Source organism: Dendrobates tinctorius, unplaced genomic scaffold (assembly GCF_039654945.1).
Source record: "Dendrobates tinctorius isolate UK_male_01 unplaced genomic scaffold, ASM3965494v1 ptg000004l, whole genome shotgun sequence".
In the NCBI taxonomy this organism is placed as follows: Eukaryota; Metazoa; Chordata; class Amphibia; order Anura; family Dendrobatidae; genus Dendrobates; species Dendrobates tinctorius.
In genome coordinates, this window is record NW_027361672.1 from 38,337,883 (window position 1) to 38,355,525 (window position 17,643).

Consider the following 17,643-nt stretch of genomic DNA (forward strand, 5'->3'; position numbering starts at 1 on the left):
CAGGCCTGTTTTGGCAAGTTGCCTCCTAACTTGCTCATCACCTAAATATGAAACGCATACATGATTTCCTGGACATTTAGCCAACAAAATAAATGATTCATTACTATTTGAACGCAAAACTACACTGTGTTCCAAATTATTATGCAAAAATTATTTCCTCATATTTTCTCTAAATTACCTATATGAATTGCAGTCATTGTTATTTTCCCGTCATCTAATATTCCAGTATAATTGCAATGTTTTTGAACAAACTGCCTATGAAAACAGTATATTTTTAAAAATAAGAAACACTCAAAATGCATGTTCCAAATTCTTATGCACAGCAGAGTTTTCAATCTTTTTATTTTTATTTTGAACAAAAAAAATGGTCAATTGTGAAATGATAAGCATTATCAGCTTATTACAAAATGAAATCAAACAGTTTTCAAGTCAAAACTTTATTCTAGGTGATGTTACATTTGCACATAGGACCCCTTGTTCGAAAGAAGCTTCTGAACTCTCTTGTCCTTTGAATTTGTCAGTTTTTGGATGGTTTGTGCTTCAATTGTTTTGCATGCGGACAGAATACCCTCCCAGAGCTGTTGCTTAGATGTGAACTGCCTCCCGCCATCATAGACACTCCTTTTGATGATGCTCCAGAGGTTCTCAATGGGGTTGAGGTCAGGGGAAGATGGTGGCCACACCATAAGTTTGTCCTCTTTTATGCCCATAGCAGCCAGAGATGCAGATGTGTTATTTGCAGCATGAGACGGTGCATTATCATGCATGAAAATGATCTTGCTGCGTAAAGCACGGTTCCTCCTCTTGAACCATGGCAGGAAGTGCTGTTTTAGAAACTCCACATAGATTATGGAGTTCATCTTTACCCCTTCAGGGATTCTAAAGGGGCCGACAATCTCTCTCCCCATTATTCCAGCCCAAAACATTACTCCACCTCCTCCTTGTTGGCGCCTTAGCCATGTTTTCATGGGGTGTCCATCAACCAGCCATCCTCCACTCCATCCATCTGGACCATCGAGCGTTGCACGGCACTCATCGGTGAATAAAACAGTTTGGAAGTCAGTCTTCATGTATCGTTTGGCCCACTGGAGCCGTTTCTGCTTGTGTGCAGTTGATAGAAGTGGTCGACAGGATGGCTTACGTACAGCTGCAGACCTCTGAAGGACCCTGCATCTTGTTGTTCGGGGGACGTTGGAGGCACCAGCAGCTTCAAAAACTTGTCTGCTGCTATGACAAGGCATTTTTGCAGCTGCTCTTTTAACCTGACGCAATTGCCTGTTGGAAAGAGTCCTCAATTTTTCCTTATCAGCAGGCACACACGGGAATCAGCTACAGTACATACTTCTTGATTGTGCGATTCCTGCAGTCCATTTAAAAAATGAAAGCCCATACCGGGTTTTCTTAAACAAACTCCTTGGTCCAAATAGCTTGACCAGGTTTGAACTTACTTTTATTCTGCCCTGCCAGTCACAGGCACATTGCTGTGATCACGAGACACTCCAGCGGATCTAATACATTTCAGAGCACATCCTGGGGGACACATAGCGGCCCTCACATATGACACCGGTCACTGCCTCACATACCCCCCTCTCTGTTCAAACTTGTGGGGTTGAACATTTGTCACCATACAGGGGGCCTGTAACAGTGCATCCGCATTTCCATGTGATTTCCCCGCCCGATGTTCCACTGAAAAGCTGAAGTTTTGTATGGACAGGAACCATCTGATGACTCGGGCATTCCTCTCTTTTGCATTTCTCATCCAGACGGGTGAATGGTCCATTACCAACCGAGCAAATAGTGGCGCAGAGACTCCAATGCCCATTTAATTGCCAAGCACTCCTCCACTACGCTATAATTTTTCTCTGCCGGGGTCAGCTTCCGGCTCAAATAGGTGACTGGATGCTCATCCCCGTTCACCTCTTGCGACAGCACCGCTCCTAAGCCTGCCTCTGAGGCATCAGTTTGGACAATAAAGGATTTCTTGAAGTCTGGGCTGACAAGGACTGGCTGTCCATACAATGCTGACTTCAGAGCATGGAACGCTTCCTCCGCTTGAGGATTCCACCGGACCATCACCGTCTTCTTCCCCTTTAACATGCCCTCGCTTATTTGGTACTTAAGGACTTGGGCCAGTTTTAAATGGCCTCAATTTTGTTAACTTGGGGTTTGATAACCCCTCGGCCAATCACGTATCCGAAGTACCTGGCCTCGGTGAGACCTCTCGCACTTTTTTGGGTTGGCTGTTAACCCCGCGATTCTAAGAGACTCCAGCACTGCTTGTACCTGGGACAGATGAGTATCCCAGTCGGTACTAAAAATGACTATGTCATCCAAATAGGCCGACGTGTAACCCCGGTGAGGCGCCAACACAATGTCCATCAGAATCTGGAACGTGGCCGGAGCCCCATATAATCCAAAAGGCAAGACGACATATTGATAGAGACCCTATGGTTTATAAAAGTGGTCTTTTCTTTTGCAGACTCAGTTAAGGGGACCTGCCAGTAGCCTTTTGTGAAGCCTTTCAGCGTGGTGAAGTACTGGACCTTCCCCAATCTCTCAATTAGCTCGTCCACCCGTGGCATGGGATAGAGGTCAAATTTTGACACTTCATTTAACCTCCTGAAGTCATTACAGAAGCGTAAAGAAAGACCCATTGGGTTTCAGTATCAGGACAATGGGGCTGTCCCACTCACTTCGGGACTCCTCAATGACTCCCAACTGGAGCATTTGCTTCACCTCGGCTGCGATAGCTTGCCTTCGGGCTTCTGGTACTCGGTACGGTTTCATCCGCACCCTTACCTGGGGCTCAGTGATAATGTAATGTTGTATCACCGAGGTCCGGCCTGGCAGCTCTGAGAATACGTCTGTATTCCTCTGCACGAGGGCCCGAGCCTTCTGCCGCTGCTGTTTGGTGAGAGAGTCATTTATTTTAACCTGTCCCCCGGCTGTGTCCTTGGCCAGTGCCAGAGGGCCCTCTGTTGGTACGATCGGAGTCGCCTCCATGACCAAACAGTCCCGGTCCTTCTAGGCCTTTAGCAGGTTTACATGGTACAGCTGCTCGGGTTTCCTTTTTCCAGTTTGGTAAACTTTATAGTTCACTTCCCCCACTTTCCCCCATATCTAATAAGGCCCTTGCCATTTGGCCATGGGTTTACTCTCTGGGGTGGGTACTAGTACCAACACCCGGTCCCCTTCTTTAAAGGTCCTGACTGTGGCCCTTTTATTATACGTACGGTTCTGAGCGGCCTGTGCATCCAACAGATGCTCCTTTACTATGGGCCGCATGACCGCAATCCGATCCTGCATTTTTGCCACATACTCGATGACACTCTTATGGGGAGTGGGCTCCTGTTCCCACGTCTGGCTACATCCAGCAGTCCCCTCGGGTGCCTGCCATACAGTAGCTCAAATGGGGAGAACCCCGTGGACGCCTGTGGTACCTCGCGGATGGCGAACATGAGATGGGACATGTTACTGCCCTAATCCCTTCCATCCTTGGCGACCACCTTTTTTAGCATGGCTTTGAGGGTCTTATTAAACCTCTCCACCAACCCGTCGGTTTGTGGATGATACACCGATGTACGTAGCTGTTTAATTTGGAGCAACTTGCACAGCTCTTTGGTCACATTAGACATAAAAGGGGTTGCCTGATCTGTCAAGATCTCCTTGAGTAGCCCAAGGTGACAAAACATGGCAAACAGTTCCCTGGCTATTAATTTTGCCGAGATGTGGCCGAGTGGTATCGCCTATGGATACCAGGTGGCGTAGTCTACGACTACCAATATGTGTTGGTGATTCCGCGCTGATTTTACTACTGGCCCTACCAGATCCATCGCAATCCGCTCAAAAGGTACCTCTATAACGGGCAGAGGCACCAATGGGCTTCGGTAGTTCGTGGTGGGTGAGGTCAGTTGGCACGTCGGACACGTCTCACAATACCTTTGGACCTCAGCGTAGACACCTGGCCAGAAGAACCGCTGCAGTATGCGCTCCTGAGTCTTTTTGTCTCCCAAATGCCCTCCCAGCATGTGAGTTTGAGCCATGTCGAGCACCACCCGGTGGTAGGGCTGGGGCACTACCAGCTGTTCTACCACCTCACCCCTGATTTTATCCACCCTGTACAGTAGCTCCTGGTTGATTACCATCCGTGGGAACTCCATCTCCGCACCCAGTTGCTGAGCCACACCATTTATCTCAATTACTCTTTCCCATGCCCGTGCCAAAGTGGGATCCTGGAGCTGAGCTGTCCCGAACTTACCAGAGGACAACTCTAGTTCAGGAATCGGTGAGTTCTCCTCAACTTCTCCTGCCAACACCTCTAGGGGAAACCCATCAGGGTTACACTCTGTCCCTATATTGGTGACCCCTATGGCATGAATCCCTGACTCAGGATCTTCAGGTTCAGCACCCGGAATACTTTTTACCCTGAGAGGGTTAACACTGGTCTCCCATAGAGACCAGAACAGGGGAAAGTCTCTTCCTAATACAGTCCCATAAGGAAGAGTCTTTACCACTCCCACCACATGTTTTATCTCCCCACATGGGGTGGAGAACGGGACCTCCTCAGTCGGGTACTCACGGAGGTCCCCATGTATGCACACTACCCCCACCTTCCGTCCATTAGGGCTATCCCCAGCAACCAGGGACCCATGCACCATAGTTACCCAACTCCCCGAGTCCAAGAGAGCGTCTGTCTGGTACCCATTAACGAGTACCTGGCACAGATGACGTTCAGTACCAGCAGGGTTTGTAGAGGCTGTGCAGACTGGCTGGGCATACATAGATACCCGGCAGGTATATCTGCAGTATATGGGTTCCGTCGTTAGGGGGCAGTTAGCAACCACATGTCCAGGCTCTTGGCATCACCAACACTTAAGAACCGGTGCATGAGGGAACCGTGGGGCCATTTTAGGGGACAAGGGGCGGTTGACACTCTCCTTCCAAGATATCCTTTCAGTTCGGGCACGATCCGTATGGGCGTTGGTGGAGGGTTGTGAATTTTTCCCAGGCTCCTGAGCTGACGGGGCCTTACGTAACAGACGAAGTGGATCAGTGTCCCCTATAAAGTCTTGAGTGGCTGTATACCGCTCCACCAGTCCTACCACCTGGTCCTGAGTGCCCGCGTCCCCTTGCCCCACCCAACGCTGTATGGCAGCTGGCAGGGCCCTCACCAGTCGGTCAACCACCACGCTCTCTACCATCTGGATCGGGGTCTTACCAGTTGCTGTAAGTCATAAGCTTGAGACCGGGCTGGGCGAGTCTCAGAAAAGGACCACTGGAACACCCGTTGGGCCCGCACATATGTTTTAACTCCCATTCGAGCAAGGATCTCACCTTTCAGCTTCCCATAGTCCAGGGCATCGTCCCGACTGAGGTCCAGGTAGGCCTTTTGTGCATCTCCCGTCAAGAAGTTGGAGACCACCTCAGCCCACTGAGCCACCGGCAAGTTCTCCGGCTCTGCAGTGCGTTCAAAGATGGTGAGAAAAGCCTCCATGTCGTCCTCAGGTGCCATTTTCCGCAGCGCTGAACAGACCTTGTACCGGACTTCCGATCGGTATGTGGTGGCTGGGGATCCTGCCTCTTGTAGAGCCACAATCTGCTGCAGAATTAAATTGTTGGTTTGCCGCTGCTCCTGTAGCTGCTGCTGCTGTTCCTCTTGCAGCTTCTGCTGTCGCACCTGCGAGGCGGCCAACTGTCTCAGTATTTCCTCCATCTTATCAGTCGGCTTAAGCTGCAGCTTTGCAGGCCTAATATATGACATGCAGCACGTTTTGGGTATGTCTCAATTCATACTGCCCGCATTCTCCACCATATTTAAAGCAGCGGTGTCCACGCTGTGCAGTTATGTGGCAGTGACTCAAGCAAGTTCAAAACAAAAAGGTTTTTAATGTCCAACAAAACTCAGTGCACAGCATGCTGTATCTTCCGGATCGCAGCCGGGTAAACAAAACACCAGTCCAGGGCAGTTGCTGTGAGCGACGTACTGCCGGGTATACAGGGAGGGTTGCCAGTACCTTTGGCTCTGCTGGCCCTGTGTTAACTCACACAGGGTGTGCTCTGCAGATCACCTGCTCTGTTTCCTCACCAGAGCAACACTGACAAAATCAACCCTCCCAGCAGGGTTTATTTTTCCTTTTCCAACCTGTGGCCATAGGCCACTCAAAAGACCTGGGCTGGAGGAAACGGACCAGACCCCACTACCTTCCTGCAGTCTGTTTAAAAAACAGTCCATACCGGGTTTTCCTAAACAAACTCATTGGTCAAAATAGCTTGACCAGGTTCAAACTTACTTTTATTCTGCTCTGCGAGTCACAGGCACATTGCTGTGATCACAAGGCACTACAGCGGATCTAATGCATTTCAGAGCACATCCTGGGGGACACATAGCGGCCCTCACATATGACACCGGTCACTGCCTCACACTACATTGATTTATTTTCTGTCTACATGTACTGATCTTATGTTTATGTAATAAACTTATACCTTTTTATATACATCACACATTGGATGTATTGCTCCGTTTTTTTCTATTGTTTAGCTCAGTTTTGGATCGTCCCCTCTTCTTGTCCTGCACAGGGGTATAGGATCCCTTTGCAGCTCTTTAGTTATGGTTTCTGTTATGGTCTTTATTTTCCTTAAGAGAACTATATATATTATCCAAATTTTTAAGTACTATTTGATGTGAAGTTGTTAGGGTAATGCCCAAATATGAAATACCATTTTATGCTTACTCCAAGGGAAAAAGGGAGTCAAGCCTACATTTAGTTTGATATGAAATATGAATAGGAAAAATGGAAGACTTAGCCCTGTTGAGTTTATAATATGAATATTAAAAAAGATAGATTTGTAATAATATGCTGAAGAGATTTTTCCACATTTGTACATGTTAAAATAACGTCATCAGCATAAAGTCCAATTATGTGATCAATATCCCCTACTTCTATACTGAAAATGTGTGGATTTGATTGAATGGACTTCACTAGGGGCTCCATTGCTAACGCAAATATAATAGGAGACAGCGGACACCCCTGATGGTTTCCATTAGTAATATTAAATCCCGGTGGTAAGAATCGGAAACTACTGCCCTGGAGTTAGAATACAAGGACCTAATTGCAGATCTTATAAACTACATCAAACCAAATTGTATAAGAACCTCTTCCAGATATCCCCAGTGTACCCTGTCAAAGGCCTTCTCGGCATCCAAAGACAAGAGCACACTGGGGATCCTGGATAACTCAGGTATCCTAATCAGATTTACCATCTGTCTCGTTCCATCCTTTGCCTGCCAACCTGTCAAAAACCCTACTTAGTCCGGGGCCACAAAATGAGATACCACTTTGTGCAACTTAGAAGCTATCAACTTTGAAAATATTTTTTAACTGTAAAAATTTTTAGTTTAACAATTGGACACAAATCCGAACAAATAATGAGAGTCAGTACCTTCATACAAAAAGTAATCAAATTAAACTTGGAGAGCCTCCGGAGTGAAGAACTGTTATACAAATATAGTATAATACAATCTCTAGACCTGGATAAGATCAAGCATTGAGTTCAGAAAAAACTGAGAGTCCTATAAACATAGACTTCCAGCTATACCATTAGCTACCTCCAGTTTATAATGTACTGAAAATCACATTATAAAATTAAATTAAATGAAAGTGAAACAATAATAATAATAAAAATAATAATGAATGAATCCCATAAATACACAGGGCAAGACATACACAACAAGGGTAAAGAAGGGGGAAAAGATGCAGATTCCAGAAGATAAAAGAAGCAGGGTAAACCTTAACCAATTCTATGAGCCCAATCGTAATCCCATGGGGTCCAAACAGTGTTGAAGTTGTCCACTCTCGCTCCCATCAAAGCCGTCATATACTCCATACTGCGAATGTCAGCCATTCTATTCAATAGGTGCTGCTGAGATGGAGGGGAAGACTGCTTCCAGTTAAGGGCAATCAGACACCTAGCTGCAGTAGGAATATGAAGTAACAATCTGACTGAATTTTTTTCCCATCCATTTAAGGGAAACGTTAAGCAAATAGATAGCCGGGTCAAGCCCCACCTCTACGTAGAGAACCCTATTTATCAAAATTCTCACTTTATCCCAAAAACCCACAATCTTGGTACAAGACCAAAAAATGTGGTATTGGGTGCCCACCTCAGACTCGCAACGCCTGCACAAATTTGAGAGTTGGGGGTTCAATCTGTGGAGTAAGTCAGGGGTATGATACCAGAATATTAATATTTTATACTGATTTTCCTTGTAGAGGGTACAAATAGTGGATTGGTCGCTTTTTCCCATATGGTCTGCCAACACTGGGGTGATATACTTCTCCCCAGGATAGATTCCCATCTACTCATGTAAGGGTGTTTAAGTTGTTGGCCCTCCTCAGGACAATTTAGTATCCAGTATATATCTGTAATTAATCCTCTGGTTGACATGCCCCTTTTGCAGATTCTCTCAAAATCAGTAGGCATAGACACCCTCAAACCACCAAAAAGTGAAAAGGCAAAATGTCTGATTTACAGATACTGGAAGAACTCTTTGTTAGAAATTGCAAATTTAGACTTGATGGTATCAAACGAAAGAAGCTCCAGTGTGTGTCCCGGTCCACCAAATCCACAGACCTGAATAATCTCGCAGAAATCCATGGGTAAACCATTACAGAGTCCAGACTATTCGGCATCAAAGGTTAATATATAAAAGAAACCATAGGTGAATTAGGGGAAGTCAGGGTATACTTTTTCATACATGTAGTCCAAACCTCCTTGGTGAACTGCATAGAGCCCAACAAAGAAACTGTTATTTTAGCGGACCACAGTAGTGAGTTTGGATATATAGGAGCCATCCATAATTTTTCTATCTCTGTCCACTTGTTGTAAGCCCACAATGAAGTCCACAAGGGGATCCTGCGCAAATGAGTCACCCAATAATGTTTAACAACATCAGGGACTGAAAGACCTCTTTGCAACTAATGGGAGACAAGGACACGCTTGGATATTTGGTTGCACTTATTATTCCAAAAGAACCTCATTATGGACGCTTGAAGGGCCTTAAGTTTACTCATGGGAACCTTAATTGGTAGAGTTTCAAAGTAATAAAGCAGCTTAGGAAGGACAAGCATTTTGACTGAAGCTATACGGCCTATTAATGAGAGCTAGAGTGGCATCCACCTAACCATCAGTCTCCTCATCTCACCCAGAAGTGATGGGAAATTGTATGCATATAGATTGCTGTAAGAGGAAGACAGGTTAACCCCTAAATACCTAATGGCCTCAGACTTCCATCTAAACTTAAAATTTAACTTTAAACGGTCCAATACATCAGGGGTATTTAATGGCAGAGTTTCCAATTTAGAGGTGTTCAATTTATAACCCGACAGGTCCCCATATTTCTTAAGGTCTTTCATAAGATTAGGTAGTGTAACATGCAGTTTAGTTACAGTTAAAAGAACCTCGTCTGCAAATAAAGAAATCTTAAACACAGGGCAGCACGGTGACTCAGTGGTTAGCACTGCAGCCTTGCAGAGCTGGGATCCTGGGTTGAAATCCTACCAAGGACAACATCTGCAAGGAGTTTGTATGTTCTCCCCATGTTTGCGTGAGTTTCCTCTGGGTTCTCGGGTTTCCTTCCACATTCCAAAGACATAATGATAGGGATTCCAGATTGTGAGCCCCAGCGATGACAGTGCCGATAATGTATGTAAAGCGTTGTGGAATTAATTGCGCTATATAAATGAGTAAAATAAATAATTTGTTCCCAACCTCAACTCCTGATATATTAGGGTTTTGTAACTTTGAAAATATTTTAACATCACAAGTCAACAGTGAAATATAACTCTAGAACTCTCCAGAGACTCCCGACAGTTGCCTGGTTTTGGGAGAGTTATAATTCTGGCCTTAAGATTAACTGCGGCTATACATTCTGTATTCTTCCAATAATGGCGTGAAGGGTGGCGTGAAGTTGTCAGCTGGACCAGCGGAGAGGGAGTCAACCTTCTCCTGTCTCTTTCCCGACAAGTCTTAACCATTCCCGCAATCTGACCTATTTATACTCCCCGTGACCCCTGCAGTCCAACGTGAAGGTCCTTCCCTCCCAGAAGAACCCTCCCCCCGGCAACAGTGGTGATAGCCCTGATAGACCGGAAACCGCTACTTCTGCCCCGGCTCATCTTCTTACAGTCTGACCATGACACTACTCCTTTCGATGCTTCCACACAATTAACTAGAGCAGCGTCTTGCCGAAAGCAAGAATAATCTTTTTCATTAGCGTGAAAATTTCTCCCTATCTCAAATGATATTCAATAATTAATGGGCCAAACTCTTTCCTAGTAGCTGTTAATTATGAGCAATCTAAGACCCTCGAAAAAGAGACATTGAAATCACCACATATAATTTGAAGACCTTGTGATATTTCTTTTTGCAGGAATTTATGAACAAACAATATTTGCGAGGTGTTTGGGGCATATATAGTGGCAACTAGTGTTGAGCGACTTTTGTTTTTTTAGGGTCGAGTATCGTTTCATGAAACCCGACTTTTCCAAAAGTCGGGTCGCGCAAAATCGGCCGACTATAGGGAAAAGTCGGGGTCGTCCCGAAACACGAAACCCAATGTAAGTCAATGGAGAATTAAAGTCGGCAGTGAGAGGAGGACAGGAAACACACCAACAGTGCCCATTTGAATGCCAAAAGCATAAATTCTTGTTACTGAAGCTTGTCAACCTTAATTAACTTCATAATACTAGTTACACACTGAAAAATGGGGGTGGTTTGGCTACAGTTGGGGGGGAGGGCTGGCTCCAGGTTTTCGTGGGCCCAGGGCCAAAGAGCGCCCCTTTAACACATACCACAACTCATGATGCTCCGATACGGCAGAGAAATAGCAGTATAGTACAATGAAAAATACTTCACTTCTTACATCTCCTGACTGATATCCATTTTAAATTCTCCAATACCTCCAAAAACGGACAGTATATAACTCCATACAGTATTATGGCCAGCGCTTAGTGCGCTATACAGAGTAATGAGGCCAATATATTTCACCATACGGAATCATTATTCCCATATAATGTTTCAAACCATATATGATGAGCTCCACATAATGCTACAGTATACGTTGGTCCCAATGGATGAAGCTCCACTGTCTTATGGGCCCAAATAATGCTCCATATATAATGGGCCCCATTTCTACTGCTCTAGTGTATAATGGGCCCTGTAAATGCTGCTCCAGTGTCTGATGTCCACCTTTGGAATGCTCCAGTGTATGGTGGGCCCCATATATCATTCACCAGAGTATAGTGCTCCCCAAAAATTGCTGTCCCAACATTGAAAACAATTACATAAGTCTCCTTGCTAGGGAATCCCTGCACTACTCTGAACTCCTTGTCGTCCCCATCTTCCATCTCACTGTACTTGGCTGTTTAGGCCCTCCCACCGGCAGAGACACTTTTGCGTACTATGCGGTGCCCTGTGCCAGTGCCATCGCCCATGAGTATGCCCCCCCACCTGCTCAAGGAACCTGCACTTTCATCTGCACCTTCCTCTTTGTCACCATGTAAGGTGGTATAGTATGCGGGAAGGGGAACCGGAGTTTCCTCTGGGTCAGATTCTGGCTGTGTAGAGTGCGAGAGGAATGTAGTGGTCTGGGTCAATGTACCAGCAGCATCATCCAGCAGTGGCTGGGCCTCAGTGCACTTGTGGCGTCCCCAAGAGTACGGTCGCCACTGTGGCATTGCCTTCCTCCTAGGGAGTGTGTTGTCAAGCTTGGGTGCAACGAAGGATCTCTCTAGCAGTGAAACCAACACACAACACATTTCCCACTCCAGGCCAGCAGGGAGACCTCTGAACCTGACTGCTGAGGAGCTGCTCTCTGTGGTCGGGAGGAGGTAAGTTAGGGCACTCTGTGCAGGGAAGGGGAAGTGTGTGGACGTGAGAAGGGGAGCTGGAGGATGAGCAGAGTTAAGGCTCACTCCTAGCTGGAGCGCATGGTCCGGATTCCGGTCTCCGAGTTTGTAGGGACACTGACGTTCCAGCAGCAGAAACCGGGGGAAGTAGCAGCTATAAATGCTCTGTACCCAACTAAGGCTCGGAGGCCCCAGCATCGACGTGTGCGAGGCAGAAGGAAAAGGCTACAGCTGTCTGCCATACAAGTAAAGTCTGAGGAACATCTGTTAGACAGGAGGCGTTTCAGTGAACCACGGTCCTGTGAGTGCTTCCCCCACAAGCGCTAGAAAGGAGACGTTCAGGAAGGTACATGTTGGCGGAGTGTTGGAAGGGAGCTTTCCATTCTGGTCCCGGAGGTTGGCAGAGGTCCTGACCCGGAGGACACAGCACAGAGGCAGGCATCTGTGTAACCTGCAGACTGTGAGTAAAGCTTTGGAACTGCACGCTCTGGTGTCCTACAGTTATTCCAGCACCGCTACATCTGGGTACCAGCACCTACACCTCCTGTGCCTTTCCCCCATCACTACATCTACACTTCCCTGGGACTCCAGCTCCACCTGTGGGGAGCTTCACCATCTTTGCTGCACAACACCATCAGTCCCAGAGGATCTGCATGCAGCGTCGGCCTAACATCTATGTTGCCGAACACCACAGGTGGCGTCAAACTATCTATATGAACTCTTTACCATTATACCAAGCCATTTACATGGGCGCCCAGGGCCACCGTCCGGGTGACCGCTGCTGTGACACATCCCACTGACACCGGCCCGGTACCGAGTACCCCACAGCCTGGGAGGGTGACCCATATGCCGACTGCTGATCGGGCGGCGTTATTCCCACGAACCTCCAAACAGCGTCCCTGAAGGCAAAGTTTTTGGTTTCCGGGGGCAGTATGATTGCAAAGCTGAACCTTAAAGGAATGTCCAAAAGGGCACCACCAGGAGTGGAGCCTGTGGCTTAATTGGACTGCACCCGGGAAACCACTACCATACAAGCTACAGAAAAGATGGACAGATTGCAAGCTTTGTCGATTCTGTGTGTGGTGTGGTATGTCCGTTTGTAGTTGTGCTAGCGATTTCTCAGCTTTATTCCGTTAACGACCTTAGACTCCGGCATGGCCCCGTGGTACGCGTCAAGCTTACTAGAGGGATACGCGAGGCTGTGGCACGTGAGATCGAGCAATAACAGGTTTAGCATTCCAGTACATGTCCGGGGCTACATGCACGCTACACTGAAAGGACCAGCTTTTGTCGCTTACAGGTGCAGATAACCTGCTGAACTCCGTTAGTGATGGGGATCTGGGATTCAGATTATTCCCTGCGAACGATGATTTCCCAGTAAGTTCAGGTCAACCGCAATTCTGGAGTTAGGCCTAACCGTCATTCCTGAAAAAATTACGTGTCCAAACCACAGGTGCTGTAGCTTCCTTAACAGCTCGGCAGCCGTTCTCAGGCCCAGTATGGATTCAACAAAATTGTAGAAAGTTGATAAAGGGTACAGTTTCACCGGATAACACGTATATATGTAGCCTAGTTTACACATTAAAAATATATGTCTATAGATCAGGAGGCAGACTCAGATGTTCTCAGGCCCAGTATGGATTTGACCAGATTGTACAAAGTTGAGAAAGGGTACTTTATCACTGGATAGCAGGTATATATAACATAGTTTAAACATGCAAAATCTCCGTGTTCTCAGTATGGATTACACAGCAATCTAAAAAGTGGAAAAAAGGAAATGCATTTGAGGCGTACACAACTATATACTTTTGGTGTTATTTTTAAATCTTCATATATATTTCTGTCTCAGTAATACAGTCCAGCCTCTCCGCAATAGGAAATGAGATGCATACAGTTAGTGACATAAAAGCTATTGATTGCAGAAATCTAGGAATTATTATTATGCACGGGAAAAACTTCCGTCACAATTCTCATAGGCGATGCTGACCCTCAATTAATTTGTGTGTTGAGACAGTGAAAACATTTTTTTGTGAATAAAGTCTTGCTGTATCGCACTTCAGTTGATTTCATCACTGTTACTCATCTCAATCCAATTTTTATCACAGGGAGCAATGTAAACATGGTGCTCACTGGCTATCATGATCTGTCACGTAACTTTGGAGTGCAAAAGACAGAAGCCACAGGCCGTAGGCGATTCTATTTGATTGGCATGAGAGGGCACATTTTGAAATGTGCGCCAGAATGTCACACGTTAGTGAGTAGGAAAACTGTGAAAGCTGATGATAAACCACCACTGCATGTAATTGTGAGTCGACGTCCATAAGAAATGGAAGCCACTGATCATCTGGAGCTAGAGCCCGGCCAGCAGGACAGGGCATAGCTACATCTTAACCATCATCTTTCAGTTAAATCAATTTGTAGTGGCAGTCCCAGTGAAGGATTTGACAGCACAGACTACACAGCGGAGGAGCAGGGAGAGGTAAACATTGCAAATGCTGGGGCCCTGCCCAAGCAAGGGGGGCACACTCGTGGGCGTCGGTACTGGCACTGGGCCCCTCATAGTACGGCGGTGTGTCTGACGGCGGGTGTGCACCACCACTGTCAGAGACACTTGATTGCACTATGAGGGACCCTATGCCAGTGCCCGCGCCCAAGAGTCGGCCTACCCACCTGTCCAGGGCAACGGCACTCGCACGGTGTCGTGCGCTAGGTGGTGACCCCGGCCATGGGGGGGGGGCGACCACTTAGGGAGGTTTACAAAGTGGCATATGTACATGTGGGTCATTCAGCTGCTGCAAAAGGCGAAATAGGTCAAGTTCGCGGAATAGGAGGAGGACCAAAGCAAGCCATTTTTCTGGCAACCTATGTGTCATCGAGGGAAGGTGGGACAAAATCCTTGGAAACCCATGCATGGTTCATTTTAATGAAGGTTAGATCATCCACATTTTGGGTTGACAGACGAGTCCTTTTTTCTGTCAGGATTGATCCAGCTGCACTGAAGACTCTTTCCGATAGCACACTTGCAGCTGCGCAACCGAGCTCCTGTAAGGCATATTGTGCCAATTCAGGCCAGATGTCCAGTTTAGCGGCCCAATAGTCAAAGGGAATGACCTGTGCGGGAGAACATCGATATGGGAGGAAAAGTAGTTGTTAACCATAGTTGACAACTGCTGTCTCCTGTCACTTTCCATCGATGCTGTATTAACAGTTGTGTGAGCGGTCCGTGAAAAATCAGTCCACAACATTGTCATGAAACCCCTGTCTCCAACGCCACTTCTGCTGTGCGCACCACGAACACCTCTGCCAAGCTGCCCCCGGCCCGTACGGCTCGTGTGAGAACCATCACCGCTGCTGTGTGCTGGGAATGCCTCAACCAACCGGTTAATCAGAGTTGCTTGTTTAGTAGCCAATATTAGGTCAAGGTTCTCCTGTGGCATGATGTTTTGTAATTTGCCTTTATAGCGTGGATCCAGGATGCTGGCCAACCAGTAGTCGTCATCGTTCATCATTTTGGCTATGCGTGGGTCCCTTTTTTAGGATCTGCAAGGCATAATCTGACATGTGGGCCAATGTTCCCGGTGTCAATGATGCACTGCGAGTGCTGGGTGGAGGAGCACTTTCTGGCAAATCCACATCCCTCCAGTCACGCACAAACCCTGTACCAGACCTTGCCACGCCAACATTTTCACTTGCCCCACGAGATGCATCCTCCTCCCCTAAGTAATCATCCCCATCATCATCCTCCTCCTCCTCTTCTTCCTCCACCTCGTCCAGGAGAGGTCCCTGAGCAGACAATGGCTGAATGTCATCAAGGATTCCCTCCACCTCTTCCTCCTCATCAACATTGGCTGCAGACGCCTGCTCCTTAAGGTGAGTCAAAGTTTGCATGAGCAGACGCATAAGTGGGATGCTCATGCTTAGGATGGTGTCGTCTGCGCTTACCAGCCGTGTGCATTCCTCAAAACACTGAAGGACTTTACAGAGGTCTTTCAGCTTCGACCACTGCACACCTGTCAACTCCATGTCTGCTCTCAAAGTGCCTGGCAGTGTATCCTCCCACAAATGCATTATGGCCTGCCTCTGCTCGCACAGCCGCTCAACCATGTGCAGGGTGGAGTTCCACCTTGTTGCAATGTCGATAATGAGGCGGTGGTTGGGAAGGTGGAGCAATCGCTGGAGCTTCTGCATACGAAAGGAGTGTACAGGCGACCGGCGGATGTGCGCGCACAGTCTTCGCACCTTCTGGAGCAGGGCTCTTAACTCCGGATAATTATTGAGGAAGCACTGCACCACCAGGTTCAAGGTGTGAGCCAAGCAAGGTATGTGGCTGAGTTTTGAAAGGGCTATGGCTGCCACAAAATTACGGCTGTTATCACTAACTACCTTGCCTGCCTCAAGATGTACACTGCCCAGCCATGACTCAGTTTGTCGCTGAAAGTACTCGGCCAGCACCTCGGCGGTGTGTCTGTCGCCCAAACACATCACTGCAACACAGCCTGCTGACGCTTTCCACTAGCTGCTCGATAGGGGGACACCTCGTGTGCAACAGTGGCAGCTGCAGATGGAGTGCTCGTACGACTGCGCTCTGTGGACGAGCTTTCGCTTCTGGAGGAGGAGGAGGGTCGAACGCCTACAGCCAACTGTTTCCTATACCATGAGCTAGGCAGCATTGTCCCACCACCGCTGTCCCCTGTGGACCCTGCATCCACCACATTAACCCAGTGCGCAGTGATGGACACGTAACGGCCCTGGCCATGCCGACTGGACCATGCATCAGTTGTGAGGTGCACCTTTCCACTCACTGACTGCTTGAGTGCATGGACAATGCGGTCTTTCACATGATGGTGGAGGACTGGGATGGCTTTGCGAGAGAAGAAGTGGCGACTGGGTAGGTCATAGTGTGGTACTGCATAGACCATGAGTTCGCGGAAAGCTGCGCTTTCCACCAACTGATAGGGCATCATCTCTAACGAGATTAGTTTGGCAATGTGGGCGTTCAAACCCAGTGTAAGCGGATGAGAGACTGAGTACTTTCTTGACCTACTCATAGTGTCTGGGAGGGTGAGCTGGACTTGAGAGCTGCATATGGTGGAAGTAGCGGTGGACAGGGCGGACTGAGAGAGGGTTGATGATGGTGATGGAGTTGGTGTTCTTTCTGATGGCCTAGATTCAGTCTTTCGTTGATATAACAGTGAGATTCCCTGACTGCTGTGGCCTTGCAATGACACCTCAACATTTGCTGCTCTGCTAACCGGTGGGCTTACAGTGGGGGAAACAATGTAGCGTTGCTGACTACCTTCTTTGTGATCAGTTGCACATGTGGTACTTGAGGTTTGGTGTTGTGTCCACGCTTGCAAGTGCATGCTGGTTAAATGTCTAAGCATGCAACTGGTATTCAAATTTTTCAGATTTTTCCCTCGGCTAAAGGTCTTTGCGCACTTCTTACAGATAACCTTGGCCTGATCATGAGGATTTTGTTCAAAAAAGTGCCACACTGCACTCTTCCTACTTTGGCAGACATTTTGCGGCCTAGCACGCTGTGATATTTTGACCCTCTGGACAAGCTGTCCAGCAACTCTTTTGATTTTTGGAACCTGTCTTTGGAGTGCTCCGGGCCTGCCAGATAACAGCTGTTGCGATGTCGATGTCTGCTGTGGGTGCTCCACCTCCTCATCTGAGCTATTGGAAGCAGCACCCTCTTCCCCCAATAGATGCCAATCTGGGTCAACAACTGGGT